The sequence below is a fragment of the Macaca nemestrina genome, chromosome 10 (assembly GCF_043159975.1).
Source record: "Macaca nemestrina isolate mMacNem1 chromosome 10, mMacNem.hap1, whole genome shotgun sequence".
NCBI classification, from domain to species: domain Eukaryota; kingdom Metazoa; phylum Chordata; class Mammalia; order Primates; family Cercopithecidae; genus Macaca; species Macaca nemestrina.
Window position 1 is genome coordinate 125012497 of NC_092134.1, and position 10476 is coordinate 125022972.

Sequence of the window (10476 nt, forward strand, 5' to 3'; positions counted from 1 at the left end):
AAAAGAAGAAAAAGTATCAAAAATAACTTAAGCTACCATAATTTGTTAAATGATCTATGCTATACAAAATATGCAAATTGTGGCATCAATAACATAAAATATGGGAAGAAAAGAATGTTTAGAGTTTTTGTATGCAAAACTAAAATAATATCAAAATTAAACTGCTATCAGCTTAAAATAGACTGCTATAAATATAAAATATTTTGTGTAAGTCTCATAGTAACCTCAATGAAAGAACCTGCAGTAGGTGCATAAAACATAGAAGGGAATCAAAGCTTACCACAATAAAAAAAATCATTAAATAACAAAGGCAGACAGTAGAAGAGAAAGAATGAAACAAAAGAATAATACAAAATTAATTGACCATAAATATGTGGGTTTATTTCTGGGATTTCTATCCTAATACATTGTTTAATGTGTCTATTTTTATTCAAGCAACATGCTATTTTGATTACTATAGCTTTGTACATTTTGAAATCATGTAGTGTGATGTCTCCAGCCTTTTTTCCTCAAGATTCCTTTGGCTATTTGGAGTTATTTTTTGTGGTTCTATACAAATTTTAAAATTGTTTTTTCTATTTCAATGAAAATATGCCATTGGAATTTTGATGGGGATTGCATTGAATATGTAGATTGCTTGAGATAGTACCAACAGTTTTATAACATCAATTTCTATACACTAACAAAACAACACCATTTACAAGGCATCAAAAAATAAAATACTTAACAAAGAATGAGAAAGATACTAAAAACTGTAAAACATTGATAAAAGAAATTGAAGATGATACAAATAAATGGAAAGATAGTCTATATTCATGAGTTGGAAGAATTAATATCCTACTGTAATTATAAAAAAAAAAAACAGAGGCATATTGATAGGAAACAACTGAACTGAAGAGTTCAGGGAAATCAAATGTCACCACAAACAAAGTGGAAGATCAATATGAGTAAGGAAGATTTAATATTCTCATTCTCTGTTTTTCCTGAACATTAAAATGCAATATTGGCTGAGAATGCCCATCATTGCAATTCAAAACTGTACAATTCAAAATCCCTTGGTTAGAGAAGTACACTTTTAAAGGTGTTAGTAACAACTTCATTGACCGGAAGAAGGGAGTGGGGTCAGGAATTATAAATGGAAATTGATCTTGTTCTTGGACAGTATGTGGAGCTGGGGGTCCCTAACTCCCGGGCTGTAGACCAGTACTGAGCACCCTGTTAAGAACTGGGCCACAAGAGGGAGGTGAGCAGCCAGTGAGAGAGCACAACCACCTAAGCTCCACTTCCTGTCTGATCGGTGATGGCATGAGATTCTTACAAGAGCGTGAACCATACTGTAAACTGCCATGTGAGGGATCTAGGTTCCATGCTCCATATTACACTCTAATGCCTGATAATCTGAGGTCCACTACCATCGCCACCCTCCCACCCCACCCAGTCCAAGGAAAAATTGTCTTCCACAAAACCGGTCCCTGGTGCCAAAAAGCTTGGAGACTGCGCACTTAGAGCACCTAACTTATTTGTTTGGCTTGATGTAAATTAAGAACAAATGTGGTCTGAGAAGAAAAATTAATGAACAATGTTTTAGAATACTTCAAATAGATATCCTTTCATGCTATTATAGCTTCCAATTCTTCAAACAAAGCTACTCCTTTATTCTACTTCTGTGTAATTCATGCCCAGACTATACAATCACTCTGGTTTGCATTCTGTTGTTGTTATTTTGTGTTTTTTAATAATATAGCCTTCCTTTTTCGTATTGCAGATATATGAATCAGTATGAATTTTGCCCCTTATTTTATTTTTCCAATCTATATCTTGCTCTTATATTATGGCTATATACAGACCTAAAGTTACCCAGACATAGTTCTATATCTGGAACCTTCAAGACAAGATTCAGTGACCACCTGAAGGTCCCTTGGGGTCTAGGTTAACATAATAAAAAGAGCTTAGATTTTGGCATCAATGTAGTTATGCAAAAGTAATGGTTTCATATTTATGTAGTTTACTTACTAAGTTTACTAAGTTTACTTAGCAAGTTTACTTTACTAAGCCTTATTCTCTAAATATACACAATGAATGAAAGTATCTCATCATCAAAGTAGTCCACAAGGAGGAAAATACGTGGAATTGCTTAAAAATGTAAAATACTGTAAAATATAAATAAATATATGGCAGGGTGTGTGGTGTGGGAGTATACGTGTGTAGTGCGGATGTGTGTATATATGTGTGTGTCTGTTGTTTATGTAAAAATGAGGTAGAGACATCAATAGAAATTCCACTGGTTTTTGGGGGATTGTTGGGGGTGTAGCTATGACAGCAACTTTGTAACTAGGACTGAAATTAGACTCTAAGATCCAAACATAGAAGCTAATGGAGATGACTACTTTTTCAATTTTTTTCTGTTGTGATAGACAGCAATAAAATTAACAAAAGCCTAGAGCAACACCGTGGATACATATTCTTATATAGCCTATGTAAATGCAAACAGCTTTGATCTTTCTCCTAATGGGTACAGAAAAGAACACATATATAAGATTAAAAGCTGCATATAATGTTTCTGAAGGCTGTGCCAAATCTGCTCAAGGAAATATGTTACATCCAGCACAACTATTATCAGGGCCACAACTTACTTAAATGTATAGTATTCTGTAAGTCATCTTCTATAATCTAACTAGGATTTTCATGGGCTAGATGGCTAAATTAAATGAGGATACATAATGAATGTCATTACTCTAGCATCATTTACATCTTTGAAGGTGGTACTAATTTTACGATTTTCCCTGAAACACAATATCATTTTTAATGTATCTTTTACAAAAGGGAACAATCTCAAGAGATTCCACTTGGTCTTTCTTTCTAACACAGCTTTTAGCACACATAGTAAGGAACAGAGGTAAGGGATTTTCCTTCTGCTTAATGTGTTCATTACCATTTTACATTTGAAAACTAGGGATATCAGCATTTGATGGGTCTGAGGACTTAAAGGGCCCAGTGCAAGATGAACCTGGATGTTAAATCATTTATTATCTGACCCCAATATGTCCCTCCTCTAACAGGGACCATTATGGTATTTGAGTCTCTGGTTATCAGTGTCAACTCAGGCTCTATCTTCAGTAGTCCTTAAAACATCTGATAATTTAATATTCTCCAGTTGATGGCTATAGATCCCTGTGAGGATTCATTGAAGAAATCATTACTGTATACATTTTTTTAGTATTGTTTTACTTAAGAGAACATTTTTTTTTCTTAAGGGGATATAATTTCTCCTTCAGGTGATAGGTTATATGTCTGATAACTTGCTAGATCCAGAAAGCGTGTAAGTGATCGTGACACCCGTGTTAGCTGCTGGAATATCTTGCCTAGGAACTCTTAGTAATATTATCTCCCTGCATGTCAAGATGCCTAGCAGCCATTCAAACCTTGCTGCTTATTACAGCTATTATACCCATCTTGCTTCTGATGGTTAAGTGCCTCCTTGTTATTCTATAATCCTATCATGCCCCATTGCTATGAGGAAGGCAAGTCCTGTAATATCATCTTTTTTGTTTAACCCATAGAGAATGTGCATTATGAAGTTTCTCAAAAATGCTGATCATCTCCTCAACAGCATACTCCTTAGTGGCCCGCAAATATACAATGGGCTCTGTTGGCCTCTGTACCTCTGAAAACACACTCATTCAAGAGCTTCATTTGGTTTCTTTAGTAGATCCATTGGACCATGTCCACTTCTCTGAGTGTTTTGATCCTTTTTCATAGTCTTACATGATATTTTTGGCACTTCTATTTTATTTAACATCATGTTTCCCAAAAATCATCTCAAAATTTACATTGGAACCAACTCTTCTAGAAGTGGCCAAAAAAGATGATCCCCATATCAACAATGTTTTTCTTATTCAACTCTAGGGCCAATATTCCTGAATCTGGTTCCCTCAGGATCCACAACCAGAAATACTTCTCTTACATTTCACACATTATTTTATCCAACTACTGCAACTCCTTATCATACACCCCTTACCTTTATTTACTAGGTCCAGCACTTCTATATTTTAATCATGCTAATCACCTTTGCTATGAATCTGTTGACTATAGAGAGTCCAGGGAAGATACTGAGGAGAGAACTCATCATTTCTTAAGGCACCTGACCCTGTGGTGCTTCTACATAGTCTTCAAAAAAAGAGGATGTCCATCTTCCAACAAGGGAGAATAGGCCAGTTCTTCAAGCTCCAAGAGTTCTGGATAGCTTTGGTTCACTTCACGGTTCTTTAGTACTCTTTCCCAGGGTCCAACTCATTTTATATTAGAAGCATAAATTTGTCATTGTAGACATGCTGAGGCTGAGAATTCTACCTTTTATTCCAATCTTACAAAAAAAATCCTGAAGTCAAATTTTATTCTTTCTACTTTCCAGTTATAGTAGATAAATTTCACTTTAAATTATGCCAAGTACATTGTCTGATTGACATTTTACTTTACCTTTGTGATTAATAATCCTAAGCCCATTATTTTATTTCTTCAAATCATCAAGTATACTCACCCAAAGCAACTCAATTTCAAAGGATTTCTAATCACTCACATATCTATTACCACCACAAAGATTACACAAGTCAGTATATCTCCTGCTTTATCTCACCCAAGTTTACCACAGTTGAAATCCTTTAGAATTGCATTCATACAGCTCCACTTTCCACCAGTAATGGAATCATAACTCTCAGATACTTCTGGGTGTTTGAACCAGAATTCCATTTTTAGAGTCTACTTTTTAGGATTACTTCTGGTACCAAATATCTAAGGCTGGATTCTCTAGAAGAAGAGATGTGACAAGGACTTATGTGCACATGAATTGAAGAAATACTTTTCAGGAAAACCTGCAAAGAAGTGAAAAATTTAAATAAAGTAAGAATGAGTTCTCAAGTAACATCAAATGACATCTGATCTTTCTTGCTTCACCAGGTACCCTGGAGCATAAGTCATATTACAGAATTATTCCTCTCTGAGAAAAAAGGGGACAACTGTATCACTATACCTGTCAGTCATTACTTGGGGATCCTCACTGGTGGTGAAGCTTTCATCAGCAGACAGCAATTCTCCAGAGAAGAAAGGAAATATGAGTCATTATCAACAAATCCTCATAGCATCTGGCTAATGAGAGATCTGAACAAAACACATGACAGCATCTATTTTACTGACACATAGTAAATAGTGTTAACTGAAATATAAATTATATATGCCAACCTCTATTAATTATACATAGTTATCATTTTAACAGTAATATTATCAGAGTTACTTGAGGAGCTTTTTTCAAAGTGTATATACCCACAAATTATCAGCATTTCTTTGAGGATGTTGGTGGAGAACACAAACGTATTTTGAAAATGAGTCCCAGTTGTTACTAATATCTACCAACATACACACACACACACACATATACACACTGTGAATGATTATAAGATGTCCTTTAGAATTTGACCTTGCTTACTATTTTAATTTTCATCTCTTCCAACTCCTACAGTTGATGTTATTTTCATTCATCAATGTATATTTCTCTAAACATGTAAAGTTGTTTTATACTTCCATTCATTGGAAATGGTCTTCCCTTCTCCCTCAGTCAGTTTTATATATCAATGTATACACAGGCATGCTCTGTTATCTCTCACACAAACACAAATATACACACACACCCACGCAAATATTTCTGATTATTTTGGGTCCTTTTTAAATATACTTGCCTTTGTTATATTCTACTTACATGCCACTATTATTGTGAGGCTGTCATTTATACTTCCATACGTAATTTACTATTCCATTCTTAGAGCTCTTAGAGCTCCTATAATTAAATTCACTTCAACTTACTCTATTGTATTCAAACATTTATTATTCTAAACTATGAAATCAACAAAAGGACAGTTTTATTTTTATTATTTGAGGTAGATTTTATTAAGTACAGAATTTGAGGTTGGTAGTTATTTTCTTTTAGCTCCTTGAAGATAGCATTCCATAGTCATCTGCATCCATTGTTTCTATTGAGAAGTTCGATGTCCATCTTATTACTGACCTTTTGGAAGTAACCTTCTCCTTCCTCCATTCCTGGAGCTCTTGCAATTTTGATTTTCTTTATCTTTGGTTTTGCAATGGTTTTACATGTTATGCTAGGTGTTGATTTCATTTAATTACTGCTGCTTAAGATTTTTAGTGTTCATTGAACTTACAATGTATGCTTTCAATGACTGTGACCTTTTAATTCAGTAATTACTTGTCCAGTCATGGCTAATATACTCCTAAATGTATATTCTTAATTTTGGTTATCATGTTTTCAGTTCTAAAATTTTAATTTTTTAGAAACTGATTTAAAATATAATTCATACAATTCACCCATCTAAAGTGTAGAACTTTCTAATTTTTAGCATATTTAGAGTTGTGCAACCACCTCCACAATCAACTTTGAGACATTTTCAGCACCACAGAAAGAAATCTGGTACCCACTAGCAATCACTCTTCATTTTCCTCTACCTCCTGCAGCCCTGCTAATCACTTAATCTATTTTATGCCTCTATAGATTTGCCTTTTCTGGATATTTTCTACACAGGGAATTATACAGTATGTAGTCTTTCGTGATGGCCTTCTTCACATATTTTCAAGGTTTACTCATGTTGTAACATGCATTGGTACTTTATTTTTTTTTTATTGCTCTGTAATAGTTCATTGTATGGATATATCTCATTTCCTTATTCATTCATCAGTTGATGTAAATTTGGGTTGTTTTTATTTTTGGTTATTATGAATAATGTTTTTATGAACATTTTTGTACAAAAGTTTTTATGTGAACATAAGTCTTAATTTCCTTTGAGTATATAATTAGGCATAGAATTGCTTGGCCATATGGTAACTGGATATTTTGGAGAAACTGCCAGACTGTTTTCCAAAATGGCTGCACTATTTTACATTCGCACCAGCAGCATATGAGGCTCCAATTTCTTTGCATCTTTGACAAAACTTGCTATCATTTGACATTTTCATTATTGCCCTCCTAGGACATGTGAAGTGGTATCTCATTGAGATTTTGATTTTTGTTCTCTAATAAATAATAATGTTGAACGTACTGTCATGTACTTACTATTTCTATATCATTTTTGGAGAAAGGTCTGTTTAGATCCTTTGTTCATTTTTCAATTGGGAATTTCATCTTCCTAATGTGGAGTTTTAAGAGCTTTAAACACATACACACATGCATGCACACACACACAAATACACACCCACACACACACACGGACACACATATTCTGGGTAAAAGTCCTTTATCAGATATATAATTTGCAAATATTTTCTCTCAATCAGTGAACAGTCTGTTTAACTTATTGATGGTATACTCTGAAGCACAAAAGTTTTTTTTTTAATTTTGATGAAGTTCAATTTATTTGTTTTTTATTTTGTTTCCTTAAGCTTTTGGTGTCACATATGAGAAACCATTTATTAATATAAGGTCAAGAAGATATATGCTTATGTTTTCTTCTAAGATTGTTACAGTTTGAGTTTTTACATGCAGGTTGTTTATACATTTTGAGTTAATTTATATGTATGGTAAGAGGTGGAGGTTCTTTCTTTTTGATAAATGTATTTTCTTTTTTTTCTTTCTTTTTGATAAACGTATTTAGTTGTACCAGAATCATTTGTTAAAAAGACTATTCTTTACCCATTAGGTTGACTTAACACCTTATAAAAATCATTTAATAGACAGAGGTGGAGCAAGATGGCTAAATAGAATTCTGCAGCAATTGCTCCCACAGGAACACCAAATTGAACAACTATTCACACAAGAAACCACCTTCATAAGGACCAAAAATCAGGTGAGTGATCACAGTACCTGGTTTTAACAGCAAAGCAAAGAAAGGCACCAAAGAAGGTAAGAAAGACAGTCTTGAATTGCCAACAACACCCTTCTCCCATACTCCAGCAGTGGCTGTGTGGCACAGAGATAGAATCTGTTTGCTTTGGGGAGGGAGAGAGCAGTTATTGTGGGACCATGACTTGGAAATCAATGCTGTCTGTCACAGTGGAAAGCAACACAGGGCAGCATTTGGTCAGCCCTCTAAAAGGACCATTTATCCAAGCCCTGGCTACAGGGGAATCATCCATCTCAGTGTTTAGAACTTGAGTTCCAGCTAGCTCCACCACTATGAGCTGAAGTTCCCTGGGGTTCTAAATAAATGCAAAAGGCAGTCTAGGGCACAAAGACTGCAATTTTGGGGAAAGTCTTTGTGCTCTACTGGGCTCAGGAGCAGTGAAATTGGGGTGCATAAAAATTAGTGAGATATACAACCTGGGACAGGCAAGGGAGTACTTGTGTCACCTGTCCCCCAACCCCAGGCAGTGGAGCTCATAGTTCCAGAAGAGACTCTTTCTTTCTGCTTAAGGAGAGGAAAGTATAGTGTAAAAATAACTTTGTCTTGCAATTTGGACACCAGCTCAGCCACAGTAGAATACAGCATGAGGCAGAGTCCTGAGGCTCCTATTCCAGGCCCTAGTTCCTTGATGACATTTCTAAACACACCACGAATCTGAAGAGAACATGGTGCCTTGAAGGGCACCACCCAATTCTGGAAAGATTCATCACCTGCTGATTAAAGAGAGCTTGAGCCTTGAATCAACACCAGTGATAGCCAGGCAATACTTACTGTGGGTCTTGGGTGAGACCCAGTGCTGTGATGGCTGCAGGTGTAACTCAACACATTCCCAGCTGTTGTAGTCATGGGAGAAGACTCCTCTTGTTGAGAAAAGAAGAGAGAAAAGTAAAGGGGACTTCATCTTGCAGCCTGTGTACCAGTTCAGTAACAGTAGGGTAGAGTAATATATGAGCTCTTAGAGTCCCCAGTTCCAGGACTTGGCTCCTGGATGGCATTTCTGGACTTGCCCAAGGCCAGAGGGGAGATCACTGCCCTACAGGGAGAGTCCGAGGCCTGGCAGTATTAACCACAAGCAGACTGAAGAAATCTTGGGCTTTGAGTTGTCATTGGTGGTAGCCAGGTAGCACTTCATATGGGTCTGTGGCTGGGGAGGCCATCAGAAAAGACTCCTCCTGCTTTAGGGAGGAAGAAAGAAGAGTGTAAAGGTCATTGTCTCATGGCTTGAGTGCCAGTTCAGTCACAGCAGAATAGAGCACCAAGTAGATTCCTAAGGTTTCTGACTCCAGACCCTGGCTCCTGCATGACATTTCTGGACCTGCCTTGGGCTGTGGGAGAGTGCACCACCTGAATGGAAGGACACAAGTCTGGCTGGATTCACCACCTTCTGACTGAAGAGCCCTTGGGCCTTGAGTGAAATTGGTAGTAATCAGGCAGTGGTTGCCACAGATCTTGGCCAAGACTCACTGCTCTGTTGGCTTCTAGTCTGACCCAGCAAAGTCCCAGTTGTGGTGGCTGCAGGTGGGCTTGTGTCAATCTTTTCCCAGCTCCAGGAAACTCAGCATGGAGAGATATAGTCCATTTGTTCGGGGTAAAGTAAGCGAAGAGAACAAGAGTCTCTGTCTGGTAGCCTAGGGAATTCTCTCAAATCTTATCCAAGACCACCAAGGTGGAACATCTACAAGTCTTCAAGAGTCATAGTTTTACTGGGTTTGGGGTGCCCTCTAATGCACATACAGCTACAGTGACTAAGGACTTAGATCACAACACTCAATTTTCTGTGAATACGTGGAAAGTTTTTCAAGAAAGATGAGTGCAAATCCCAGACTGTGAAGACTACAATTAATACCTTACTCTTGAGTACCCAGACTTAATGAACATCCACAAGCATCAAGACCATCAGGAAAATATGACCTCACCAAATAAAGAAATTAAGGCAACAGTGATAAATCCCAGAATAACAGATAAGTGATCTTTCAAACAGATAACTCAAAAGGCATGCTTTCAGGAAGATCAATAATATTCAAGGCAACAGGGAGAAGGAATTCAGAATTCTATTAGAGAAATTTAACAGAGATTGAAATAATTTTTTAAAATGTAGCAGAAAGTCTAGAGCTAAAAAATTTGATTGATACACTGAAGTATGCATCACAGTCTCTCAACAGTGTATTGATGAAGCAAACTAAACAATTAGTGAGCTTGAAGGCAGACTGTTTGAAAATACACAGAAGAGATAAAAGAAATAAAAGGAATAAAGCATGCCTACAACCTGTAGAAAATAACCTCAAATTGGGCAAATCTAAGAGTTGTTGGCCTTAAAAAGGACTTAGAAGGATATATTGGGGTAGAAACTTTAATCAAAGGGAAAATAACATGGGATTTTCCAAATCAAGAGAAGGACATGAATATTCAAATATATGAAGGTTATAGAATACCAAGCAGATTTAACCCAAATAGCGCTACTACAAGACATTTAATAATCAAACTCCCAAAAGTCAAAGGAAAAAGAAAGATCCTAAAATCAGTAAGAGAAAAAAACAAGTAATATACAAAAGAACTTCAATATGCCTGGCAACAG

General features: G+C 36.2%; 1 long non-coding RNA gene across 1 annotated transcript; it reads right to left on the reverse strand.

Moving 5' to 3' along the window:
• Positions 1–4565: 4565 nt before the first annotated feature.
• On the reverse strand, positions 4566–8718 carry LOC105481486 (uncharacterized). Its single transcript, XR_986962.3, has 3 exons — positions 8673–8718; positions 5027–5087; positions 4566–4868 (listed from the first exon to the last, which is right to left on the reverse strand). It is a non-coding gene; the product is annotated as an uncharacterized lncRNA (long non-coding RNA).
• Positions 8719–10476: the final 1758 nt, after the last annotated feature.